Source organism: Dendrobates tinctorius, unplaced genomic scaffold (genome assembly GCF_039654945.1).
Source record: "Dendrobates tinctorius isolate UK_male_01 unplaced genomic scaffold, ASM3965494v1 ptg000029l, whole genome shotgun sequence".
NCBI lineage: Eukaryota > Metazoa > Chordata > Amphibia > Anura > Dendrobatidae > Dendrobates > Dendrobates tinctorius.
In genome coordinates this window covers 49,287,962-49,315,324 of record NW_027361697.1, presented here as the reverse complement: position 1 = coordinate 49,315,324, position 27,363 = coordinate 49,287,962, and the positions used below count along the sequence as shown (strand labels likewise).

The 27,363-nt window shown below is 45.5% G+C and overlaps 1 protein-coding gene and 1 long non-coding RNA gene across 3 annotated transcripts in view; one reads left to right on the top strand and one right to left on the bottom strand.

The window, feature by feature from the left end:
• Positions 1-27,363, top strand: part of RNPC3 (RNA binding region (RNP1, RRM) containing 3) — a 538,973-nt gene that overhangs the window by 405,538 nt on the left and 106,072 nt on the right. The window lies entirely within an intron of this gene.
• Positions 1-27,363, bottom strand: part of LOC141085993 (uncharacterized) — a 58,101-nt gene that overhangs the window by 9,314 nt on the left and 21,424 nt on the right. The window contains exons 2-3 of one of the 2 annotated variants that reach the window (XR_012231461.1): positions 3,171-3,407; positions 1,685-2,018 (exon numbers count right to left, since the gene is read on the bottom strand). This is a non-coding gene — a long non-coding RNA (uncharacterized lncRNA). The remainder of the gene's footprint in view (positions 1-1,684; positions 2,019-3,170; positions 3,408-27,363) is intronic. The other variant, XR_012231462.1, reaches the window with a different exon arrangement.

The window sequence follows — 27,363 nt, the reverse complement described above, 5'->3', positions numbered from 1 at the left end:
TCTTCTCGCCCATAAACTGGGAGGAATTAGAGGCGGGAAGGTCCCGTCCACCATTCACAATGACACCTGTAAGTGCACAGCGTTATTTTATTACAATGTCACTTCCTCGCCTGTGTAATGTGATAATATGTGTAAGAAATACTCAAATAATGAGTAACAATTCTACATAGTGTAGGGCAGAATGTGTTTATCCTCCCCGGCTGGTAAATGGGTGGAATTACAGAATGTGGCAGGATGGACTGGCTTTTACATATTTCTCAAAAGTGTAATTATTGTCCCCAATTCTTCAGAAGACCATTTAGTGACTAACTTGGATCTGTTAGGCTGCGTTCACACTGTGCATTTTTTTCTACGAAAAAGAGCCATAATGCTCTGGACATTTGTTGGGGAAAAAACACAACAAAAATATGCAGTATTGTTGACAATGCGTCAAAAGAACCCAATGTGGTTGCAACATGTGAACACAGCTTTATGGTGCAGTTGTAGCAGATGTGGATACCGCAGATTGCCAGGCAGCACCAGGAGTTGACTTGTTCTCAAGCTGCAGGTGACGATGCATCATGGTGATTAGCGGTAATCGGCACACGGTTACCACGGCTCATCCACAATCTGTACAGGTGCCCTCGGGAGGGGACGGATATAATTAAATACCTAATGAATTAACCAGACTGATTTGTCTTTCTTCTATAGATCCCAGTTAAAGAAACCAGCACACATATTGAATTACACCAAGTGATGTCTGACACTGAAGCTCAGAAACCACCTATAACACCGGAGGACCAGCAGCTGTTCTGTGACTTCTCCTACATCAGCAACAGGTGGAAGAGCATTGAAAGCCGCAGCCATGACAGCAATGGGAATATAACGCAGTCCCCTCCCCCAATACCTGATTGGCTCAGGAAGGGCAGTGAAAGCTGCAGCAATGACAGCATTGGAAATATAACGCAGTCCCCTCCCCCAATACCTGACGACTGGCTGAGGAAGGGCAGTGAAAGCCGCAGCAATGACAGCATTGGGAATATAACGCAGTCCCCTCCCCCATTACCTGACGACTGGCTCAGGAAGAGCAGTGAAAGCCGCAGCCATGACAGCAATGGGAATATAACGCAGTCCCCTCCCCCAATACCTGATTGGCTCAGGAAGGGCAGTGAAAGCCGCAGCAATGACAGCATTGGAAATATAACGCAGTCCCCTCCCCCAATACCTGACGACTGGCTGAGGAAGGGCAGTGAAAGCCGCAGCAATGACAGCAATGGGAATATAACGCAGTCCCCTCCCCCAATACCTGACGACTGGCTCAGGAAGAGCAGTGAAAGCCGCAGCCATGACAGCAATGGGAATATAATGCAGTCCCCTCCCCAATACCTGACGACTGGCTCAGGAAGGGCAGTGAAAGCCGCAGCAATGACAGCATTGGAAATATAATGCAGTCCCCTCCCCAATACCTGACGACTGGCTGAGGAAGAGCAGTGAAAGCCGCAGCAATGACAGCATTGGGAATATAACGCAGTCCCCTCCCCCAATACCTGACGACTGGCTCAGGAAGAGCAGTGAAAGCTGCAGCAATGACAGCAATGGGAATATAATGCAGTCGCCTCCCCCAATACCTGACTGGCTCAGGAAGGCAGTGAAAGCCGCAGCAATGACAGCATTGGGAATATAATGCAGTCCCCTCTCCCAATACCTGACGACTGGCTGAGGAAGGCGTGGACCTGGTTGTGGTCTGAAGAAACAGGCAGGGTCTGTAGGAATCCCGCCCCTGCATTCTTCTATCCTCTCTGTTGCATATCAGGGACCATAGTCTACTGCATTCTCATCTGGCTGGCAGGCTACTTGGAGAGGTAGGACCATCATACTACAGGACGGCACGGTGGCGCAGTGATTAGCACTGTTAGCGAGCAGCACTGTGGTCTTCGATGTAAATCTGGGACTCCATCTGCACAGAGTTTGTATGTTCTCCCCGTGCCTGTGTGGGTTTTCTCCGGGTACTCCGGTTTCCTCCCACAACTCAAAACATACTGATAGGAGAAAAAAATAAAATTATTAATTATTGAACATCATCATCCTGTATCTCATGTAATTCTGTATTTATTACCAGTGAGTGATCTATAGAAAGGTGGTAACACTGCACATTGTCATGAGTTTCATATATTACTACGTGTGCTATGAGGATTTTATTCAGCTGTATATGTACAGCGGATGTTGGTTGCCTTTTAACAGCAGAGGTTAAGTGACCTTATTCCTCAGCGCTGCTTTTTAATGGCCCTCAGAAATAAGTCAATAGCAACCCCATTGTTGGAAATTCTCGGGGGTTTCAGTTACTGGGGGTAGCTGAGACCCTGGAGAACACAATCAGGGATGTTTTTTACCGGTTTTCTGTCAAATAATCACCGTTATTCACTGAATAACATTGATCACATAAAAAAGTAAAGTCTGATTTAAAAATCATTTTTCTTTCCTCTGCCATGATCTAACATGTCAGATGAGAGAGAAATGATGTCCTTAGGCTCACCATAGCACCCTAGTACCAGCGACACCATTCGCTTCCTCCTCCTCTTCCTGAAGCAAAATGACTTCATTGCGAGGCGCACGTCACTTAATGATCAGCCGGCGGCACCCAACAACATCAGAGATATTCTCTATTGGTCCCTGACTTTTGATAAATGTGATAGATCCTTTCAAAGTGATCAAAAGTCCAATATTTGTTATCCCCCGAGTAAGATTAAATTTGTTCATTTTTGTTTTAATTTTATAATTTTGATTTCTTTCTTTCTTTGCTTTTAGCCAGGGATTAGGGATAACTCCTTATGGTTGGGGTAGGGTTGGGTTTAGGGTTAGAGTTGGACTTAGCATTAGGGTTGGGCTTATGGTTAGGATTTAAAGTTAGGGTTCATTCCAAGGTTTAAAAAAATTAAAAAAAAATAAAATTAAAAAATTAATACTGTTACAATAGGTCTACTATTGTTAGATTAGGTTAGTTTTTATTGTTACTCATTCATTTAAAATAAAATGATGGCGGGCAGAATGGTTACTGAGGTGCAGCGGTACAACCCTGCTTTGCTTAGCATTAGGGTTAGGCTTAGGCTTAGGCTTAGAATTTAAAATTAGGGTTCATTCAAAAGTTAAAAAAAATCATAAAAGAAATAACATTAAAAAATTATTACTCTTACATTAGGTCTACTATTGTTAGATTACTTTCGGGAGTCAAATGAAATCTGATTCTGAAGCAGAACAGTTTTCAGACAGTGATGGCTCCTCTTCCTCCACAAGATCCCACAGCCCGATGGTAGTAGATTTAGTGGTCACTGTTGAATCATCAGAGGCAGGGCCAAATTCTGCAGTCCTCCCTCCATTGTGGTATCCTGACAATGCATGTTTCACTCAAACTCATCCTTTTTTAGCAGCCCCTGGAATAAAATTAGATGTCACCAATTTTACCCTCCAAAAGCCCACATCCTTTCATTCCATTCATAGATCCATTCCCCACAAATGTCCCTGAAATAAAAACATATTTGGGCCTTACTCTCAATATGGGTTTAGTACACTCTCCATTCCTACTGGGCTACAGAATCTGTTTTCAGTATCACCGTATTTGCAGCTATCATCTCTGGAGCCATATATGAAGCCCTAACGAAATTCCTTCATTTTAGTGATAAATCCTAAGACCCAAAGGAAATGACCCCACCTACAATCGCCTTAAATTGTGACCCCTAATTTCCCTCATAAAAGAATCATTCATAAATTCCTATATCCCAGAGGAAAATGTTGCAGTCTAAGAGTCCCTCATGAATTTCAAGGGCCATTTGTCATTCCGCCAATTTATTCCCTCCAAGTGCTCCAAATACGTTGTAAAATTATGCAAAATGTGCGAGAGGACATCAGGGCACATGTGTACCTATCTAATTTACAAAGATAGGGACGGTCAAATTAACCCATCAAACTTCCCCAGACAATTAGCATCCCAGGTAAAATTATCTGGGAACTAATGACACCATTTCTTCACCAAGAGTACCACATGTACACCGACAATTACTCCAAAAACTAGTGCAATAAAATTTGACGTGTGAATGTAAAAAAAAAAAATATTAACGTGACACTGTAAAAAATGCAAATTGTAATTTTTCAAACTTGTGTTGCATAAAATTGCATAAAACATGTGGTATCAAACTACTCACTACCTCCCTAGATAAATAGATTAGAGCAAGGGTGGGCAATTAATTTTACCAAGGGGCCACGAGAAACTGGCACTGCTGTGGAGGGCCGAACAAATTGGCTGAACTTAAAGGGTAGGTCTGAAACCAAAGGTGAATTTCATATTAAATGTATTCAGTGTAATAATCTAATCTTGTTTTCTAATATACTTTAATGAAAAATCCCCTAACGTACCCTCTACATTCTGACTACCTGTCTTTTTTTTTTAACGTCTCATGACATTTTGTTTGAGATTCACCAGTACATGCTGGGATACTCGATTGAGCTGTCATCTGGGGGCAGACGCTGCGGTCACTTCCACAGCCTCTGCATCCTCTCTGAAATTAGGCGCCATCAGTGATGTCTGTTTTGGAGGTTCGGCTAGTCCTGCTAAACTGATAATGCGTTGGATGTAAATTGTGACGCATACTCAGTATGAGCTCCCTGTGCTATATTCCTTTGAATGCACAGTGACAGTGCGCTCCCTTGCTGGTTCTTAAGAGGTAAGATGACCCGGCAGGGACCAGTCCAGTCTCTGAAACAGATGACGCTTCTTTTCATGGTGGGGAAAGCAGCTGTGGCAGTGACCGCAGCCTCTGCCCCCTGATGATATCCCATGTGAGAGTCCCAATATGAAATGGAATTCTTAAACAAAATGTCATTAGAAGTTTAAAAAAAGAAAAACACAAGCAGACAGGAAGTTAGAGTAGAGAGGGAAAGGTAGAAATTTTTTTAACTGAAATATATTAGAAAAGTGATTAGATTATGAATTAATTTTAGTATGAAAGTCACCTTTGGTTTCGGATCACCCTTAATTCTGCATAATATTAATTTTGTCACTTTACAAAAAGCAGTTGCTTATGTGATGAAGTTTACATGAGCGTATAAAAAAAAAATGTTTTTTTTCATTTAGAAATAGACGAATTTCCATCTGTATTGTCATCTGTATGGCATCCATTTTAGACATCAGAAGTGAATAAAATTTTAAAGAAGAAATAGTATCCTGTGTTAGTAATGGAAATGTATTCGTAATAATCGGATGCTATAAGGATGATTCATATGGGATCCTATTTTTTTTATTTTTGCACACCCATAGACTTCAACAGGCGAGTCTGCTCCGAAATACAGAAGAGACCGGTGGGCACTGTGACGTTTCTCACAGACATCTTCAAGCTGTAATCTAAATACCACAATTCCATAACATTGCTCCTAGAGCTCTGTCTGAGGTCGGGCTTATTTTTTTTTTTCATAGACAGCACTTGGACAAATATTACAGTTGTGTGAACATAGCCTGACAATACTTGTTGCAATAAAGCTTATCGTAGCAAGTAATAGCAGCTGATCAAGCAATAAACATGGGAAAAAGTTTTTCTCCCACCTCTACTCCACATGCAGAGATCCACATCACATATGGGCAGGAGCTGACCGGCAGGGGGTGGGAATCCTTACTGCAGTCTATGGAGTGGATGTGATAAGCCAGAAATCACAGGGGGGGAACTATCAATTTGGTCTACGCTCACATTGATTTGTTTTTTTGGTCAATTATTTACACTGAGTAGGTGTTTTTTATTACTATAATTAAAATAAAATTGTTTTTAAGGGATTATATGCTCAGACGTGATTATTACTCCCAAGTCTGTATATGACATTGTTCGCATACCCCTAAGGTGTCTAAACAGCAGAAATCATTCAAAGTCACCCTATGTTGTAAACTACACCTCTGAAGGATTCTATTCAGGGGAATAGTGAGCATTTTGAACCCACAGGTACTACACAGAATTACCGTATTTTCCGCTTTGTAATACGCACTTTTTTCCCCCCAAACTTGGGGGGAAAATGGGGGTGCGTCTTACAAAGAGGATATACATTACCAGGTGTAGGCCGCAGGGGTGTCCGGCTGTCCGTCGGCGCTGTGGGTGTCTCCGGGTGCCCAGCCATGTCTCCGGTTCCAATCCCGGGGCTCTGGCGACATTTTGCGACAGGCCAGAGCCCCGGGGCTCCCTCTTGGTACCCTCTGATTTGGGCTCCGGCAATATGGCGGCTGCCGGCGGGGGCAGAGCATGCACTGATGGTGATCTCGGGACAGATCTCGCCGAAATCTCATCTTTTCGAGATCTCAGTCCCGAGATCACCATCAGCGCATGCGCCGCCCCCGGCCGCCATATTGCCGGAGCCCAAAACAGACGGAACCGAGAGGGAGCCCCGGGGCTCTGGCCTGTCGCAAAATGTCGCCAGAGCCCCGGGATTGGAACCGGAGACACCGCTGAGCAAGTGGAGACATGGATGGGCACCCGGAGACACCCACAGCGCCGACGGACACCCGGTAAATGTGGGCAGAGCCCCGGGCTGCTGCACAGACCCCCCTGGCAGCAGTACAGCCCCCCTGGCAGCAGCGCAAGCCCCCCTGGTAGCAGCATGAGCTCCCCTGGCAGCAGTCCAGCCCCCCTGGCAGCAGCGCAAGCCCCCCCTGGTAGCAGCATGAGCCCCCCCTGGTAGCAGCACGAGCCCCCCTGGCAGCAGTACGAGCACCCCTGGCAGCAGCATGAGCCCCCCCTGGTAGCAGCATGAGCCCCCCCTGGTAGCAGCATGAGCCCCCCTGGCAGCAGTACAGCCCCCCTGGCAGCAGCGCGAGCCCCCCTGGTAGCAGCACGAGCCCCCAGGCAGCAGCACGAGCCCCCCTGGCAGCAGCACGAGCCCCCCTGGCAGCAGCACGAGCCCCCCTGGCAGCAGCACGAGCCCCCCTGGCAGCAGCACAAGCCCCCCTGGCAGCAAAATGCACATCGGAGCACCATCTCATCCCTTCCTGCGGCCTGCAGTATCACCCCACTCCTGCCTCCTCCAGCAGCGACCCTGGGACCCCACTTCACCGCAACCACCACCCCCGGTAAGCAATAAAGACACCTGGATTATAAGAGGCACCATAATTTTATTAAAAAAACGTTTTTTCCTATTTTTCTCCTCAAAATTTGTGGTGCGTCTTATAATCCGGAGCGTCTTATAAAGCGAAAAATACGGTAGTTGACATTAAGTTGTCATATTGAAAAAGTTCATTTTTTCACACAAATCTTGCTTTACCCCCAAATTTCTCACTTTTGCAAGAGATAACACCAAAAAGTGGACCTTAAAGTTTTTTACCCTTGTTCTTTTAAGCTTGAAAATATCCCACATGTAATAAAAAATTCTGTTTAGACAAACAGCAGAACTTGGCATGGAAGGAGCAATTTTTGAATTTTGGGAACACAAATTTGCCTGAAAGAGATGGCAAGCACCATTTCGCATTTGCAGGGCCCCTAAGGTGCCTAAACAGCAGAAACTCCTCACAAGTGACCCCATTTTGGAAACTACACCCCTCATGGATTTTATACAGGGGTCTAGCGAGCATTTTAAACCCATAGAAACTACACAGAATTTGATGACAGTAGGTTGTCATATTAAAAATGTTCATTTTTTTCTCAAAAATCTTGATTTAGCCCCAGATTTCTCACTTTTGCAAGAGATATCAAAAAGTGTACCCAAAGTTTGCTGCCCACATCCTTCTGAGTCTGTCAATACCCCACATGTACCCTCAAAGTTATGTTTGGACAAAAGGCAGAGCTCGGAAAAGAAGGGGCACAATTTGAATTTTAGTTCGATTTGGAATAGATATATTGTCATATTTGCAGAGCCTGTGTGCTTCAAGAGCAACAGAAAATGAACATAAATGTCTACTTTGCTAATTATACCCTCTAATGTATTTATCTAGGGAGGTAGTGAGTAGTTTTTTATGCAGTTTTATGCAACACAAGTTTGAAAAATTACAATTTGCATTTTTTTCACTGTCACTGCCTCAGTGACTACCGCTGACGTCACTTAGGCTGCGCTGACTCCCCGCCTGACCCGTGTTGAACTGACAGCATGTGAAAATGTTCAGAAACTTTCCCACACTAATCAGTTCGTGTCCGGTCAGGAGGGGAGGCTGCACAGGCAGCTTTTCCTTCATTCCTCCGTGGTTTACAGTCAGGCCGGTCGCAATACCACCGCTCGCGGTTGTAAACTATTTAACCCCTTGAAATGGATTTCAGCGTGTGACATGACTGTACAGCGGACAGGTATGGGAAACAAATACACTCTCCATTCCTGGTTTTGCTGGCTGTAAAATACATGTTATGGAAAAGGTTGAGGTGAACCCCACAGGGGAAAATGTTTGACAGCCCAATACACAGTGTATGGGCATTTCAACTCTAGGAGAACCGCTCGTTTAAATTGGGCATATTTTTTAATCAAGCCTTCCTCCACGTCTCATCATCTGCCGCCACTAGATAACCTGGGTTAGCGTGTTCCGTGCTGCTTCCTAACAAGGATGGGTTGTTTTGCGGGGCGCAAAATACTTGTTATGGAAAAGGTTGAGGTGTACCCCACAGGGGAAAATGTTTGCCAGCCCATACACTTAGTGTATGGGCATTACAAGTCTAGGAGACCTGCTCCTTTTTAATGGGACATTTCTTTTTAAGAGGCCCTCCTCCATGTTTCTTCCAAGGGGAAATTGGGGTTATTGGTGTGCATATGACTTGGTAGCAGGGCAGGCCTTTCAGTCTATGCATAAGAAAACAGATTGGGAGTACAAAATGAATAATGTGAAGTGGATTTTCCAGTGCCCATCCAGTATGTGGGTTCAAAGGCATATTGGGGTGCATATGACTTGGTAGCAGGGCAGGCCCTGCAGTCAATGCATAAGAAAAGTTTGGGATTACGAAATGAATAATATGAAGTGGATTTTCCAATGGCCATTTAATACGTGGCTTGAAAAGCTTATTGGGGTGCATGTAACTTTGGGGCAAGCCAGGCCTTTAATTCAATGCATCATTTTTTCAGGAAGCCCTCCTGTACCTCTTGTGAAAGGGGTATTGGGGTGCGTCATAATTCTTGGTAGCCCATCCACTCACTGCATAGGCAATAACAGTATAGGAGACCCACTGCTTAATAATGGCACTTTAAGAGGATTTATTCTGCCTGATGCCCCTGTAAAAATAGGCTCTGTGACTTTAAGAGTCCCTCCTTCATAAATGAAACAAGATGTGTCTGCTTATGTGTCACACACCACATGGCCAGCTAGGGTTGTTAAAATGTTACAATGACATTTCCCAGTGAATGCATTTGTATTGGTTGAAAGCAATGCTAAAGTTGCAAAATGCCTCAAAACCGCTGCGTCACAACATAGCCCAAGTGGTGGAGGAACATTTTTGTTTTGGGTTAATTATTTTGGCTTAGATACAAGTCATTAACCTGGAAAAGATGCACCTTAACATATTTCCCAGCAAAATCCATTTTTGTTTTGTTTTTCTACGTTTTTTGGTGCACCTGTAAAAAGGGTGTGAAACTCGGACAACATTGTTTAGAGCTGTGACCTAGGAGTGAGAAATGCTTCCAGGGGCAGTTGATATGATGTTCCCGTGTCATTTGAGCAGTGTTTCCATCATTTTCAGATGTTTTTAGACCTTAAAAGACCCCCAGGGGGATCGCGATAAAAATGCTCAGGTCTCCCATAGACTTATATTGGGCTCGTTGTTCTGTCCGAGTACCCGAGTATTCCAATTTGTTCGACTCGAGCAATGAGCACCCGAGCATTTTAGGCCATGTGCACACGATGCATTTTTCCTGCGGATCCGGATTTTACCGCGCAGAAATGCTGTAGATCCGCAAAGTGATTTACAGTACAATGTAAATCAATGCAAAAAAAAAACTGCTGTGCAGACGCTGCGGTTTTTGTGCGGTACAAAAAAATGCAGCATGTCACTTCTTTTGTGCGGTTTTCCACCTGCTCCATTCTCCAAATCCGCAGAGGGAAAACCGCAGTGGAAAACCGCAATAAAAAAGGAAGAAATCCGCAGGAAAAATGCAGGTCATTTGACCTGCGGATTTCTTCAAATCTGCGAGGAAAAATCCGCAGGAGGAAAATCTACGTGTGCACTTAGCCTTAGTGCTCGCTCATCACTAATGCCCATTAACCATCATCAAGGTGGTCTCCGGAATTAAAATACAACTAGATAAGCCCTTTAACACTCATAAACACTAAAGCGATTGCCCAATGTCAACAAGATTGTCATTTATCTTTCCAAATGCCTCATGTACTGTACATGGCAGTATTACTGCTTGGTTAATAACAGCAGTAAGGCCCCCACAGAAGTTCACGGTGCTCTGCTGTGTTTTCATACAGTATGTACTTCATTACACACTGTATTAAACAGGTATTCTCCCTAAAAATATATTTCTAATTAAACTACACAACAAATTTCAGGGAAGTCCTTTCCCCTGAGGAAATTTTATTGTATCTTATAGATTTTGATATGGTGAACACGAATATGTGCTCCAAAAGTCTGTATCACGTAAGGTTTTTAACCCCTTCATGACCGGAGCATTTTCGATTTTTCGCTCCCCTTCTTTCCAGAGTCATAACTTTTTTATTTTTCTGTCAATATGGCCTTGTGAGGGCTTAGTTTTTGCGGGACTAGTTGTACTTTTGAATGACACCATTGGTTTTACCATGTCATGTACTCGAAAACGGGAAAAAAATTCCAAGTGCGGTGAAATTGCAAAAAAAAGTGCAATCCCACACTTGCTTTTTGTTTGGCTTTTTTGCTAGGTTCACTAAATACTAAAATTGACCTGCCAATGTGATTCTCCAAGTCATTACGAGTTCATAGACACCAAACATGTCTAGGTTTCTCTTTGATTTTTTTTTATTGCTACGCCGTTTAGCGATCAGGTTAACTCTTTTTTTATTGATAGATCGGGCGATTCTGAGCGCGGCGATACCAAATATGCGTAGGTTTGATTTTTTATATTATTGTTTTATTTTGATTGGGGCGAAAGGGGGGTAATTTGAACATTTTTATTTTTTTAAACACTTTTTTTTTTACTTTCGGCATGCTTCAGTAGACTCCATAGGAGGCTAAAAGCTGTCATAGCGCTGTATTGCCAAGTTTTTAACACTAAAGTTCGGATACGGCTTTAAAGAAGGCTACTACTTGCGATATAATGCAATTTTATTACAAGGTACAGAATTAAAGGAATAGTATGATTGCGTACACTTTTGTATATTTTAAGATACAAAGGTTAAGTACATATAAAGATTGAATACATATGATTAAGTATATATAAAGATTAACTATATACAGTATACTCACATCATCAATCACCAAGAGGCTTTTAAACATCATCCATCTGGAATATCAGAGAAGCAACATCAAGACAGAGACCCCTGGAAGATTCATTACATTGCATGGGTGTCCCCACTTATGCAGGTATCAACACTGTACATGTGTACAGATATCCAAGTTGTGCTTCTGTCTCAGTCATGTTTCTCTGGCCTTATATACTAAATTACACTTATGTGTAACTTGCTTCACCCAACCCTTCCAGTGGCCAGCCTTCAAGGTCGGATGAAACAGACAACATGGCATCATCAGACAATGGGTCGTAAACCCTTACAATACAAAAGCCACATGGTTTTAGATCAGGGGTGGGGAACTTCAGGCCCCAGGGCCATTTACGGGCCCTCGATGACCTTTTATCAGGCCCCCGAGCAGATTCTCAGAGACCGCATTCTTGGGCAGGGAGCTGTTTTTTGATTGCCACAAACTCATTAATTTCTTCTTGCTCTGTTAGCACACACACACAGTGTTCACTACTGAACACTGAAGGGCATGCAATGAAAGATTAAGTCATGAAACCAGAGCCAGAGTCAGGATGTACTTTGTGAGCAGAGTTTGTACGGCCCCCGAAAGATGGTATAAATATCCTAATGGCCCTTGGCAGGAAAAAAGAGTCCCCACCCCTGGTTTAGATAAAACCAACACAGACAGAGGTTAAGTAAACCTTAATGTTTTACAATGACAAACATAGAAACTTAGAACTATTTGTGAAACAACAGTTCTCAACATTGTGTCACTGCGGGAGCATTGTCGGTCACATCAGAAATGCAGCTATCTAATGGTCTGACAAATCCACCACAGACAGAGATTACGTCGTTGTCTGTCTGTAGCTGTTAATGTCTTACTAGAAATGCAGCTATGTAATATACAGAATTCATTCTATATATTTCAATATGGACTCAAAATAGCCATTTTTATATTCGCACTACAATCCACCCTTGGCTATTTTGAGCCAAATATTATTTATACAAGGTACCATATAAGTGTAATTTAGTATATAAGGCCAGAGAAACATGACTAAGGCAGAAGCAAAACTGGATACCTGTATGTGTACAGTGTTGATACCTGCATAAGTGGGGACGTCCGTGCAGTGTTGTAAATCTTCCAGGGGTTCTCTGTCCTGGCGTTGCTTCTCTGATATTCCAGACGGATGATGTTTAAAAGCCTCATGTGATTGAGGTTGTGAGTATACTGTACAATGGCGGATCCTAATAGGGGCGGATGGGGCGGTCACCCCGGGCCCAAGGTTTTTTGGGGGCCCAGGGGCAGGGGCAGGGGCGGGCTGGGCCGGGTGGCAGAGAGGCAAATGCCACCCGGACCGCTCCCCCAGCACCTGTACAGGGCCGGCCGTGCCCTGTGCTGCCTGTGACGCCGCCGGCAGCAGACAGCCGCCCGCGTCACATTCTATGAGGGGCCGGGAGCTGTGCACGGCCGTCACCTTGAGGGCTGCTCAGCTCCGGATCTCTCCGGCTATACTTCCGGGTCAGATGTCGGGCGTGCGCGATCACGTCATCGTGCACGCGCCGACATGTCCCAGAGGATGCTGAAAGCAGAGGCGCTGCTGGGGAGCGAGCCGGCTGTGAGGTAAGTATGGGGAACTTTTTTTATTTTTTTTTATTTATAAAATGAATTAAATGGGGGAGGGGGTGAGTGGGGGCTGTACACAATGAAGGGGGGGGTGACTGGGGCCTGTATATGATGACGGGGGGGTGACTGGGGGCTGTATATGATGACGGGGGGGTGAGTGGGGGCTGTATATGATGAAGGGGGGTGACTGGGGGCTGTATATGAAGAAGGGGGGTGACTGGGGGCTGTATATGATGAAGGGGGGTGACTGGGGGCTGTATATGATGACGGGGGTGACTGGGGGCTGTATATGATGACGGGGGGTGACTGGGGGCTGTATATGATGACGGGGGGTGACTGGGGGCTGTATATGATGACGGGGGGTGACTGGGGGCTGTATATGATGACGGGGGGTGACTGGGGTTGTACAGGATGAAGGGGGTGAGTGGTGGCTTCACAGGATGAAGGGGGGATGAGTGGGGGCTTCACATGGTGGAATGGTGGCGGGTTTTCCGTATGGACCCGCAGCAAACCAAGTGCTGCGGTCCGTACGGCTGTCAATTCCCGCACGGGCACCGCAGTGCTCAGGTGGGAAGGGGGGTACAGGGGCCCAGGTTTTATGAACAGCCCCGGGCCCATAGTCCACTTAATCCGCCACTGATACTGTATATAGTTAATCTTTATATATACTTAATCATTATATGTATTCAATCTTTATATGTACTTAACCTTTGTATCTTAAAATATAAAAAATGTGTACGCAATCATACTATCCAATCATACTATTCCTTTAATTTTGTACCTTTAAATAAAATTGCGTTATATCGCAAGTATTAGCCTTCTTTAAAGCCGTATCCGAATCTCAGTGTTAAAAAACTTGGCAATACAAGCGCAATCGCCAGCGGAATTGCAGGCTTGCTATGAGCACCGACCACAGGGTGGTGCTCATAGCAATCTGCCAACAACAGCCATAGAGATCTCGAGGAGACCTCTGGTTGTGATGGCAACGCAATGACCCCCGATCACGTGACGGGGGATCGTATTTCCGGACCAGCGTCCAGAAGTGCATTTAAATGCCCGCTGTCAGAGTTTGACAGCAGCATTTAACTACTTAATAGGTGCGTGCGGATCGCGATTTCGCTCGCGCCTATTGCGGGCATATGTCAGTTGTTAAAAACAGCTCACCGCCGGAGCCCACCTCAAAGCGGAGTATACTGCCAGCTGATGAACTATTCCGTCAGCTGGCAGTAAGGGATTAAGAAACAACAGTTTATAGTCTACATTATGATGTCCAAGACACTACATACATGTGCATCGATGTCAGCAGCAAAAGCAATTATTCAAAAGTGTTTTGCAGATGACTTTCGTTTATAATCCGTGTCAGATACTTCTTCGAATAAGATTCCAGCAATAGTCAGCCAGCATTGATGTACTCCACTTCCCATGGTACCTTTTCTCCATCAGCGCAATGTCTTGGTGAAATCTTTCACCGTGTCCATCGCTAACGGCACCAAGATTTACTGGAAAAAAGTCCAAGTGAGAATGGAGAAAATGCATTTTTAGTGACATATTGCATTTCATCAAATGATATGCTGTGAGCATGTTGTCCACGAGTTGTTCAATGTTTGGTGTCCTGCAGCTACCAAGGAAGTTGAAGGTCACATATTTAAAGGCTCTCCATGCCACATGTTCAGCACCTTGCAAAAGACCATCAAAGCTACTGTCATTCATTATATCTCTGATCTGTGGGCCAATAAAAATACCTTCTTTAATCTTTGCATCACTTATTCTTCGAAATTTCTTTTGCAAGTAAGAAAAGGCATCTGATTCTTTGTTCATTGCTTTGACAAAATTCTTCATAAGCCTAAGTTTTATATGCAAAGGAGAGAGAAATATCTTTGCTGGATCAACAAGAGGATTATGTTTAACATTCTTCTGTCCAGCAACCAGGTTTTCGCTGAGTGGCCAATCCATTCTGAAGTAGTGCATTTCTCATGCATGACTGTCCCACTCACAAATAAAACAACAATACTTGGTAAATCCAAGCTGCAGTCCAAGACGAAGTGCAACAACTTTTAGATCACCACATATGTTCCAGTTATAATTTCTATAATTAATGTGGGTCAACAGTAGCGCCATATTCTCATACGTTTCTTTCATGTGTACGGCATGTCCAATATGTATAGAAGGATAGATATTTCCGCTGTGTAGTAAAACTGCCTTCAGACGTAAAACTGACAAATCAATGAACAGTCGCCATTCCTTCGGATCAAGTTCGCATCCAAGAGCACCAAACAACCCCAAGACGTCGTTGCAAAAGGTTAAACTGTCGACATGGTTGAAAATTTGATTAAGGTCTTCCTGACTGCGAAAAACGGAAACTCTTGTTCCTGGTGATAAGAGATTCCATTCTAGTAGCCTTGGTCCCAATAATTCTGCCTGCCTCTTTGACAATTTCAAATCTCTGACCAAGTCACTCAGATCAGCTTGACTGAACAGATGTGGATTAGATGTAGAAGGCTCAAAGTCTGCAGCAGTTTCATTTTCCACTGACACTGTTAGTTCATCTTCGTCATCCTCCATTGTCCATACTTTGGGCGGCTTTGGAACACAAAGACTTTCATCGTGTGGCACTGGTCTTATGGCTAAAGGAAGATTAGGATATTCTATTGATTTCTTGTTCTTTGCTGAATATCCTGTTACATTTTTAAGGCAGAAGTAGCAATGTTACATGATCTCTCTGCTCTCCATACCATTGGGACAGTGAACAGCATTGAAGATCGTGATCCATTCAGCCATGTTCTAACTATAATGCCAGTATTGTCTTTTGATTCCTCCCCTGCCCAGGAGATGTGCTATGCTCCATACTCGGTTAGCTGAATGATTCACTGTGCCTGCGCGGAATTCGCATAATAAGTGCTTGCATGCAGTTAGGTCCATATATATTTGGACAGAGACAACATATTTCTAGTTTTGGTTCTAGACATTACCACAATGAATTTTAAACAAAACAATTCAGATGCAGTTGAAGTTCAGACTTTCAGCTTTCATTTGAGGGTATCCACATTAAAATTGGATGAAGGGTTTAGGAGTTTCAGCTCCTTAACATGTGCCACCCTGTTTTTAAAGGGACCAAAAGTAATTGGACAGATTAAATAAAATGTTCATTTCTAGTACTTGGTTGAAAACCCTTTCTTGGCAATGACTGCCTGAAGTCTTGAACTCATGGACATCACCAGACGCTGTGTTTCCTCCTTTTTGATGCTCTGTCAGGCCTTCACTGCGGTGGTTTTCAGTTGCTGTTTGTGGGCCTTTCTGTCTGAAGTTTAGTCTTTAACAAGTGAAATGCATGCTCAATTGGATTGACATCATGTAATAATGTCCTCTGTCCTGTGCCCCTTCCCTTAATATTGTCCTCTGTCCTGCGCCCCTTCCTGTATTAATGTCCTCTGTCCTGTGCCCCTTCCTTTAATATTGTCCTCTGTCCTGTGCCCCTTCCTGTAATAATGTCTGCTGTCCTGTGCCCCTTCCTGTAATAATGTAATCTATCCTGGGCCCTTTCATGTAATAATGTCCTCTGTCCTGGGCCCTTTCCTGTGATAATGTCCTTTGTCCTGGGTCTTTTCATGTAATACTGTCCTCTGTCCTGGGCCCCTTCCTGTAATAATGTCCTCTGTCCTGTGCCCCTTCCTTTAATATTGTCCTCTGTCCTGTGTCCCTTCCTGTAATAATATCCTCTGTCCTGTGCCCCTTCTTGTAATAATTTCATCTATCCTGGGCCCTTTCCTTTAATAATATTCCTTGTCCTGACTCCTTTAACTAGTAATGTCTCTTGTTCTGGCCCCTATCCTGTAGTAATGTCCTCTGTCCTGGCCTCTTCTTGTAATAATACTCCTCATGCTGACCCCATATTGTAATAATATCCTCTGTCTTGGGCCCTTTCCTGTAATAATATCCAATCCTGAGCCATTTCTTTAATAATGTCTATCATCCTGGTGCAATTTCTTCTTACTTGTTCTAGGTTTTCATGGTAAGCAGTGTCCTCTTCCCGATCCATAGCATGCACAGGGGCGCAGGCAGTACATAGTGGTGACGTCAATTCAGGGGTGAACCTAGCCTCTCTGCTGCCTGAAGCGAACAGCAAAATGATGCCCCCCGCACACAAAGTAAATTTTTATATTTATCCTGTAAAACTGAGTTCAATAGTGGACATTTTGAATTAGATAAATAGAAGAAAAAAGGTGCCCAAACACAAGGATGTCAGCGCCATCACACGCACATATACTAACATAGAAGTATCCAGAACAAGGGTCATTAATGGCAATGGTAGCCCTGGCACAGGGTCGGACTGGAACAAAAAAGCAGCCCTGCCAAACAATTCCCACCAGCCCACAAACTACAACACTCATCAGCTCCGATCAGGGAATTTTTGCAATACTTTGTAGTCCCTTCATCATTCTCTTAAAGGAGTTATTTGAAGAGCCACATGTGAATAGCACCACAGTGTGTATGATTGACCACAGCTCCATTTACATGGTGCTCTTCAAAGCTACGTTTCCCAGGATCATGGGGGTCCCAGCGGTCAGATCCACAACAAACAGAAAGTCATCCTCTATCCCCACATAATGCTCCATACAGTATTATGGGCCCCATATATTACTGCATACAGTATTATGGGCCCCATATAATGCTCCATACAGTATATTGGGCCCCAAATATTACTTCATACATATAGTACTTCATACAGTATAATGGGCCCCATATAATTCTTCTCTCCATACCCCGCTGCTCTGGTCTTCTCAGTGTATTCTGATCCTCCGCACTGCTTAGCACAGGGACATCATTAACTTGACGTATATAATTGTCCACTTGGACTGATAGTAATAGTGACTTGTTTGTACCCTATTTTCACTTTTTGGGGGTGCTCAGGGCATGATTATACACCAATAAAAAGTATGAGAGGCTCAATGCGACCAGTGCCACCTAGTTTCCTACCCCTCTTATTCTACTGGTATTGTGGGCACACTGACTGGTAGTGAGAAAAAGAAGAACAGAGAGAGAGAAAGAAAGATGGAAAGAAAGAAACAAAGAAAGAAGTGAGAGAAAGAAAGAGGGGAAAGAAAGAAAGAACAGAGAGAGAGAAAGAGGGGACAGAAAAAACCGAGAGAGAAAAAAAATAAGAAGGGAAAGAAAGAAAGAAAGAAAGAAAGAGGGGAAAGAAAGAACAGAGAGAGAAAGAAAGAGAAAGAAAGAGGGGAAAGAACAGAGAGAGAAAGAAAGAGAAAGAGGGGAAAGAACAGAGAGATAAAGAAAGAAAGGGGAAGGAAAGAAAGAAAGAACAGAGAGAGAGAAAGAAAGAAAGAAAGAAAGAAAGAAAGAAAGAAAGACAAAAGGAAGAGGGGAAAGAAGGAAACAACAAAGAGAAAGAAAGGGGAAAGAAATAACAGAGAGATAGAAAGGAAGAAAAAGAAAGAAAGAAAGAAAGAGGGGACAGAAAAAAGAACAGAGAGAGAAAAAAAGAAAGGGAAAGAAAAAACAGAGAGGGAGAGAGAAAGAGGAGAAAGAAAGAACAGAGAGAGAGAGAAAATAGAATGAGGGGAAAGAAAGAACAGAGAGGGAGAAAGAAAGAAAGAGGGTAAAGAAAGAACAGAGAGAGAAAGGGGGAAATAAAGAACAGAAAGAGAAAGAAAGAACAGAGAGAGAAAGAAAATAGAAAGAAAGAGGGGAAAGAAAGAACAGAGAAAGAAAGAACACAGAGAAAGATTTCCAGTTTGTCAAGGAGCGCTTCCGGCTGATTCATTAATTACTCCGAGTATTTCAAGGAATATCCAGAGAAAGAAGGGGGGTGCAGATCTAAGTGCAGACTTTTAATTATGTCAGATAGAAATAAAAAATTCTTCTCACCTTTTTGGTGTCTTGTTGCTCAGCGTATAAGGGCAGTTTCACACGTCAGTGTCTCCGGTACGTGTAGTGACAGTTTTCTCACGTACCGGAGACAATGACACACGTAGACACATTCGAATGAATGTGTCTATGCAGATGTCAGCGTGTTTTCACGGACCCTGTGTCCGTGTGCAAAACACGCTGACATGTCCGTTTTTGTGCAACAGCACGGATCACACGGACCCATACAAGTCAATGGGTCCGTGTAAACACGTACCGCACACGGATGCTGTCCGTGTGCGATCCGTGTGCGTTTTTAAAAGTCAAAGGGTTAACATTGAAAATAATTTTTCAAAAACACGGACAGCATACGGATGGTACACACGGACATACGGATAGCACACGGATGGCATACGTATGCACACGGACAGCTCCGGTACTGGTTTTTCCGGTACCGGAATTATCTGGTCGTGTGAAACTGCCCTAACCCTGTTTGGGTACTGGAGTAATCGTCTGGATCTGCTGGCCTGCAGCTCAAAACAGGTGGACCGAACTACCTTGTAGGAGATTCGTCAGAGAATGCAGAAAAGGATTTCCAGTTTGTCAAGGAGCGATTCCGGCTGATTCATTAATTACTCCGAATATTTAAAGGAATATCCAGTTTATTATTAGACATAAAAACACAACGCGTTTCGGCTATACATAAAATTAGCCTTCATCAGCTAAAAATCCATTTTTACCTGATGAAGGCTAATTTTATGTATAGTCGAAACGCGTTGTGTTTTTATGTTTAATAATAAACTGGATATTCCTTTAAATATTCGGAGTAATTAATGAATCAGCCGGAAGCGCTCCTTGACAAACTGGAAATCCTTTTCTGCAGAGAAAGAAAGAACAGAGAGAAAGAAAGGAAGAACAGAGAGAGAAAGAAAGAACAGAGAGAGAAAGAAAGATTTTAGAGAGAGAAAGAAATATTAGAGAGAGAAAGGGGAAGAGAAAGAAAGAACAGAGTGAAAGAAAGAACAGAGAGAAAGAAAGAGGGGAAAAACAAAGAAAGAAGGGAAGAAAGAACAGATAGAAAGAAGAACGAAAAAGAACAGAGAGAAAGGAAGAGTGGACAGAAAAAAAGAACAGAGAGAGAAAAAAAGAAAGAGGAGAAAGAAAGAACAGGGAGGGAGAGAAAGAAAGAGGGGAAAGAAAGGACAGAGAGAGAGAAAGATGGGAAAGAAAGATGGGAAAGTAAGAAGAGAGAGGGAAAGAACAGCGAGAAAAAGAACAGAGAGAGAGAAAGAGAGGAAAGAAAGAACAGAGAGAAAGAAAGTGCTTCTTGCACGTCACTTGCGGTGGAAAGTCACATGCGAATTTTAAACTGCTCCTCGGGGCTCCGCCGTGTACTCCTGTGTCCGCGGGAAAAGTATGCTCCAAGTCAGGGCAGTGGGGCTGACTCTCTCTCAGAATCGGGACTGTCCCGCTGGGAGGTATGAATGCTCCCCACTATACACCTCATACATACACGGTTCCGCTCTGTACACCTCGCACACACACACGGTTCCACTCAGTACACACATTGCTCCACTCAGTAAAAGTCGTACACATGTGGCTCTGCTCTGTACACCTTTTACACGTGGCCACGCTCTGTACACCCATGGCTCCACTCTGTAAACCGTGTACACATGCGGCTTTGCTCCATACACCTCGTACACACGCGGCTCCGCTCCGTACACACAGGGCTCAGCACCGTACACTTCATACACAAAGGGCTCCGTTTTGTACGCCCCATACACACACAGCACCACTCGGTACACCCCGTACACACGCGGCCCCGCTCCGTACACCCTGTATACACGCGGCTCCACTCCGTACACCTCGCACACACGCGGCTCCTCTCTGTTCACCTCGTACACACGCGGCTCCGCACACCCCGTACACACTCGGCTCTGTTCCGTAGATCTCGTACACACGGCTCCGCTCCGTACACCTTGTACACATCTTCGCTCCGTACACCCACAGCTCCGCTCCATACACCTCGTACACATGCAGCTCCTCTCTGTACACCTCGCACACACACGGCTCCACTAAGTACACACATGGTTCCACTCCGTAAACCTCGTACACATGCGGCTCTGTTCCGTACACCTTGTACACACATGGCTTCACTCCGTAAACCTTTTACACATGCGGCTTTGCTTCATACATCTCGTACACACGCGGTTCCGCTCCGTACACACACGGCTCTGCTCCGCTCCATACACACACGGCTCAGCTCCGTACACTTCATACACACAGGGCTCCATTTTGTATGCCCCATACACACACAGCTCCACTCCGTACAACCCATACACACGCGTCTCCGCTCCGTACACCCCGTACACATGCAGCTCCGCTCTGTACACCCCGTACACATGCGGCTCCACTCCGTACACACGCGGCTCCGCTCCATAAACCCTGTACACACGCGGCTCCGCTCTGTAGACCTCGTACACACACGGCTCCGTACACCCGTAAACACGCGGTTCTGTTCTGTAGATCTCGTACACACACGGCTCCCTTCGTACACCTTGTACACATCTCCGCTCCGTACACCTAGTACACACACAGCTCCGCTCCGTACACTTCGTACACATGCGGTTCCGTTCTGTACACACACATGGGTCCGCTCCGTACACACACGGCTCCGCTCCGTACATCTTGTACACATCTCTGCTTCGTACACCTCGTACACGCGCGGCTCCTTGCGCGCCCTGTTAGGGCTGGCAGAACGCACCAAATAATAAAAGATGGTAATGCGGTGTGTTCGCAGCTCGGGGTCCACCGTGCAGATATGGTAGACTGCTGCTTGGTAGAGTTGAGCGACTTTTGTTTTTTTAGGGTCGCGTTTCGTTTCGTGAAACCCGACTTTTCCAAATGTCGGGTCGAGCAAGATCGTCCAATTATAGGGAAAAGTCGGGGTCGTCCCGAAACACGAAACCCAATGTAAGTCAATGGGGAATAAAAGTCGGCAGTGAGAGGACAGGAAACACACCTACAGTGCCCATTTTAATGCCAAAAGCATCAATTCTTCTTACTTAAGCTTGTCAACCTTAATTAACTTCATAATACAAGTTACGCACTGAAAAATGGGGGTTATTTGGCTAAAGTTGTGGGGGGGGGAGGGCTGGCTGCAGGTTTTCATGTGCCCTGGGCGAAAGAGCGCCCCTTTAACACATACCACAACTCATCATGCTCCGATACGGCAGATAAATAGCGGTATAGTACAATGAAAAATACCTCACTTTTTACATCTCATGACGAGGCCCATCTATTTCTCCATACAGAATCATTGGTCCCATATAATGTTTGAAACAGTATATGATGAGCTCCACATAATGCTACAGTATATATTGGTCCCCATGGATGAAGCTCCACTGTCTTATGGGCCCAAATAATGCTCCAAACATAATGGGCCCCATTTCTAATGCTCTAGTGTATAATGGGCCCTGTAAATGCTGCTCCAGTGTCTGATGTTCACCTTTGGAATGTTCCAGTGTATGGTGGGCCCCATCTATCATTCTCCAGAGTATACTGCTCCCCAAAAATTGCTGTCCCAACATTGAAAACAATCAAATAAGTCTCCTCGCTAGGGAATCCCTGTACTTGTCTGGACAGGTGCTGTAGCTTGCTTAACAGCTCGCCAGCCGTTCTCACGCCCAGTATAGATTGCACGTGATTGCACAAAGGTTAGAAAGGGTACCGTATCCCTGGATAACATGTATGGATAGCGTACACATTCAAAATATATGTCTCAGGAGGCAGGCTCAGACGGTGTTAGGCCCAGTATGGATTGCACGTGATTGCACAAAGGTTAGAAAGGGTACCGTATCCCTGGACAACATGTATGGATAGCGTACACATTCAAAATATGTCTATACAGCATGAGGCAGGCTCAGACGGTGTTAGGCCCAGTATGGATTGCACGTGATTGCACAAAGGTTAGAAAGGGTACCGTATCCCTGGATAACATGTATGGATAGCGTACACATTCAAAATATATGTCTATACAGCATGAGGCAGGCTCAGACGGTGTTAGGCCCAGTATGGATTGCACGTGATTGCACAAAGGTTAGAAAGGGTACCGTATCCCTGGATAACATGTATGGATAGCGTACACATTCAAAATATATGTCTATACAGCATGAGGCAGGCTCAGACGGTGTTAGGCCCAGTATGGATTGCACGTGATTGCACAAAGGTTAGAAAGGGTACCGTATCCCTGGATAACATGTATGGATAGCGTACACATTCAAAATATGTCTCAGGAGGCAGGCTCAGACGGTGTTAGGCCCAGTATGGATTTGACGGCCCAGATTACACAGCGGAGGAGCAGGGAGAGGTAAAGATTGCAAATGCTGGGGCCCTGCCCAAGCAAGAAGGGCCCACTCGTGGGCGTCGGTACTGGCACTGGGCCCCTCATAGTACAGCGGTGTGTCTGACGGCGGGTGTGCACCACCACCGTCAGAGACACTTGATTGCACTATGAGGGACCCTGTGCCAGTGCCCGCGCCCAAGAGTCGGCCTACCCACCTGTCCAGGGCAACGGCACTCGCACGGTGTCGTGCGCTAGGTGTTGACCCCGGCCATGGGGGGGGAGGCAGCACAGTTAGGGAGTTTTAGAAAGTGGCATATGTTGATGTTGGACATTCAGCTGATGCAAAAGGCGAAATAAGTGAAGTACCAGGAAGAGGTGGACCAAAGCAAGCCATTTTTCTGTCACCCTATGTGTCATCAGGGGAAGGTGGGACAAAATCCTTGGAAACCCATGCGTGGTTCATTTTAATGAAGGTTAGATCATCCACATTTTGGGTTGACAGACGGGTCCTTTTTTCTGTCAGGATTGATCCAGCTGCACTGAAGACTCTTTCCGATAGCACACTTGCAGCTGGGCAAGCGAGCTCCTGTAAGGCATATTGGGCCAATTCAGGCCAGGTGTCCAGTTTAGCGGCCCAATAGTCAAAGGGGAATGACCTGTGTGGGAGAACATCGATATGGGAGGAAAAGTAGTTTGTAACCATAGTTGACAACTGCTGTCTCCTGTCACTTTCCATCGATGCAGTATTACCAGTTGTGTGAGCGGTATTTGAAAAATCAGTCCACAACATTGTCATGAAACCCGTCTCCAACGCCACTTCTGCTGTGTGCACCACGAACACCTCTGGCAAGCTGCCCCCGGCCCGTACGGCTCGTGTGAGAACCATCACCGCTGCTGTGTGCTGGGAATGCCTCAAGCAACCGATTTACCAGAGTTGCTTGTTTATTAGCCAATATTAGGTCAAGGTTCTCCTGTGGCATGATGTTTTGTAATTTGCCTTTATAGCGTGGATCCAGGATGCTGGCCAACCAGTAGTCGTCATCGTTCATCATTTTGGCAATGCGGGGGTCCCTTTTTAGGATCCGCAAGGCATAATCTGACATGTGGGCCAATGTTCCCGGTGTCAATGATGCACTGCGAGTGCTGGGTGGAGGAGCACTTTCTGGCAAATCCACATCCCTCCAGTCACGCACAAACCCTGTACCAGACCTTGCCACGCCAACATTTTCACTTGCCCCACGAGATGCATCCTCCTCCCCTAAGTAATCATCCCCATCATCCTCCTCTTCTTCCTCCACCTCGTCCAGGAGAGGACCCTGAGCAGACAATGGCTGAATGTCATCAAGGATTCCCTCCTCCTCTTCCTCCTCATCAACATTGGCTGCAGACGCCTGCTCCTTAAGGTGCGTCAAAGTTTGCATGAGCAGACGCATAAGTGGGATGCTCATGCTTAGGATGGCTTCGTCTGCGCTTACCAGCAGTGTGCATTCCTCAAAACACTGAAGGACTTTACAAAGGTCTTTCAGCTTCGACCACTGCACGCCTGTCAACTCCATGTCTGCTCTCAAAGTGCCTGGCCGTGTATCCTCCCACAAATGCATTATGGCCTGCCTCTGCTCGCACAGCCGCTCCACCATGTGCAGGGTGGAGTTCCACCTTGTTGCAATGTCGATAATGAGGCGGTGGTTGGGAAGGTGGAGCAATCGCTGCAGCTTCTGCATACGAACGGAGTGTACAGGCGACCGGCGGATGTGCGCGCACAGTCTTCGCACCTTCTGGAGCAGGGCTGTTAACTCCGGATAATTTTTATAATTTTTGAGGAAGCACTGCACCACCAGGTTCAAGGTATGAGCCAAGCGAGGTATGTGGCTGAGTTTTGAAAGGGCTATGGCTGCCACAAAATTACGGCCGTTATCACTAACTACCTTGCCTGCCTCAAGATGTACACTGCCCAGCCATGACTCAGTTTGTCGCTTTAAGTACTCGGCCAGCACCTCGGCGGTGTGTCTGTCGCCCAAACACATCATCTGCAACACAGCCTGCTGACGCTTTCCACTAGCTGCTCGATAGGGGGACACATCGTGTGCAACAGTGGCAGCTGCAGATGGAGTGCTCGTACGACTGCGCTCTGTGGACGAGCTTTCGCTTCTGGAGGAGGAGGAGGAGGAGGAGGAGGGTCGAACGCCTACAGCCAACTGTTTCCTATACCGTGGGCTAGGCAGCACTGTCCCACCACCGCTGTCCCCTGTGGACCCTGCATCCACCACATTAACCCAGTGCGCAGTTATGGACACGTAACGGCCCTGGCCATGCATCAGTTGTGAGGTGCACCTTTCCGCTCACTGACTGCTTGAGTGCATGGACAATGCGGTCTTTCACATGATGGTGGAGGGCTGGGATGGCTTTGCGAGAGAAGTGGCGACTGGGTAGGTCATAGCGTGGTACTGCATAGGCCATGAGTTCGCGGAAAGCTGTGCTTTCCGCCAACCGAAAGGGCATCATCTCAAACGAGATTAGTTTGGCAATGTGGGCGTTCAAACCCAGTGTACGCGGATGAGAGACTGAGTACTTTCTTGACCTACTCATAGTGTCTGGGAGGGTGAGCTGGACTTGAGAGCTGCATATGGTGGAAGTAGCGGTGGACAGGGCGGACTGAGAGAGGGTTGATGATGGTGATGGAGTTGGTGTTCTTTCTGATGGCCTAGAATCAGTCTTTCGTTGATATAACAGTGGGATTCCCTGACTGCTGTGGTCTTGCAACGACACCTCAACATTTGCTGCTGTGCTAACCGGTGGGCTTACAGTGGGGGAAACAATGTAGCGTTGCTGACTACCTTCGTTGTGATCAGTTGCACATGTGGCACTTGAGGTTTGGTGTTGTGTCCACGCTTGCAAGTGCATGCTGGTTAAATGTCTAAGCATGCAACTGGTATTCAAATTTTTCAGATTTTTCCCTCGGCTAAAGGTCTTTGCGCACTTCTTACAGATAACCTTGGCCTGATCATGAGGATTTTGTTCAAAAAAGTGCCACACTGCACTCTTCCTACTTTGGCAGACATTTTGCGGCCTAGCACGCTGTGATCTTTTGACCCTCTGGACAAGCTGTCCAGCAACTCTTTTGATGTTTGGAACCTGTCATTGGAGTGCTCCGGGCCTGCCAGATAACAGCTGTTGCGATGTCGATGTCTGCTGTGGATGCTCCTCATCTGAGCTATTGGAAGCAGCACCCTCTTCCCCCAATGGATGCCAATCTGGGTCAACAACTGGGTCATCCATCACCTCCTCTTCTATGTCATGTGCACCTTCCTCTGTGTCACCGTGTATGGTGGTATAGTGTGCGGGAAGGGGCACCTGAGTCTCATCAGGGTCAGAATCTGGCTCTGTACACTGCGAGGACAATGTAGTGCTCTGAGTAAATGTACCAGCAGAATCATCCATCAGCGGCTGTGCATCAGTGCACTCCATGTCAGATTCATCTTGGCCTGGGTAATTCACCATTTCACTTGATAATCCAGGCATGGTATGTGAAAACAGCTCCATGGAGTAATCAGTAGTATGGCCTGCGTCATTCTTCAATCTTGGTTGGGGTGAAGGACACAAGGAAAGGTGTGGTTCATGAACATGAGCCTCCAATGACGACTCAGTGCTTTTACTTTTTACAACTGAAGAAGAGGAGGCGATAGAGCTGGAGGCTGAGTCAGCAATGTAAGACAAAACTTTTTCCTGATGCTCTGGCTTTAAAAGCGGTTTGCCAACTCCTAGAAAACTAAGCGTTCGAGGCCTTATGTAGCCAGACGATGACGCAGGGTCAGCACCTCATGCATTCGGTCCTATTTTGCTCTTGCCACTACCATCAGATCCACCACCAACACCATCATTACCAGCTGCCAACCCCCGCCCAATTCCACGGCCTCTTCCACCAGCCTTCCTCATTTTTGGTAGAAATGTAGACAAAATCCAACAAACTACAGTGGGGAAAAAAAGTATTTAGTCAGTCAGCAATAGTGCAAGTTCCACCACTTAAAAAGATGAGAGGCGTCTGTAATTTACATCATAGGTAGACCTCAACTATGGGAGACAAACTGAGAAAAAAAAATCCAGAAAATCACATTGTCTGTTTTTTTTTTCATTTTATTTGCATATTATGGTGGAAAATAAGTATTTGGTCAGAAACAAAATTTCATCTCA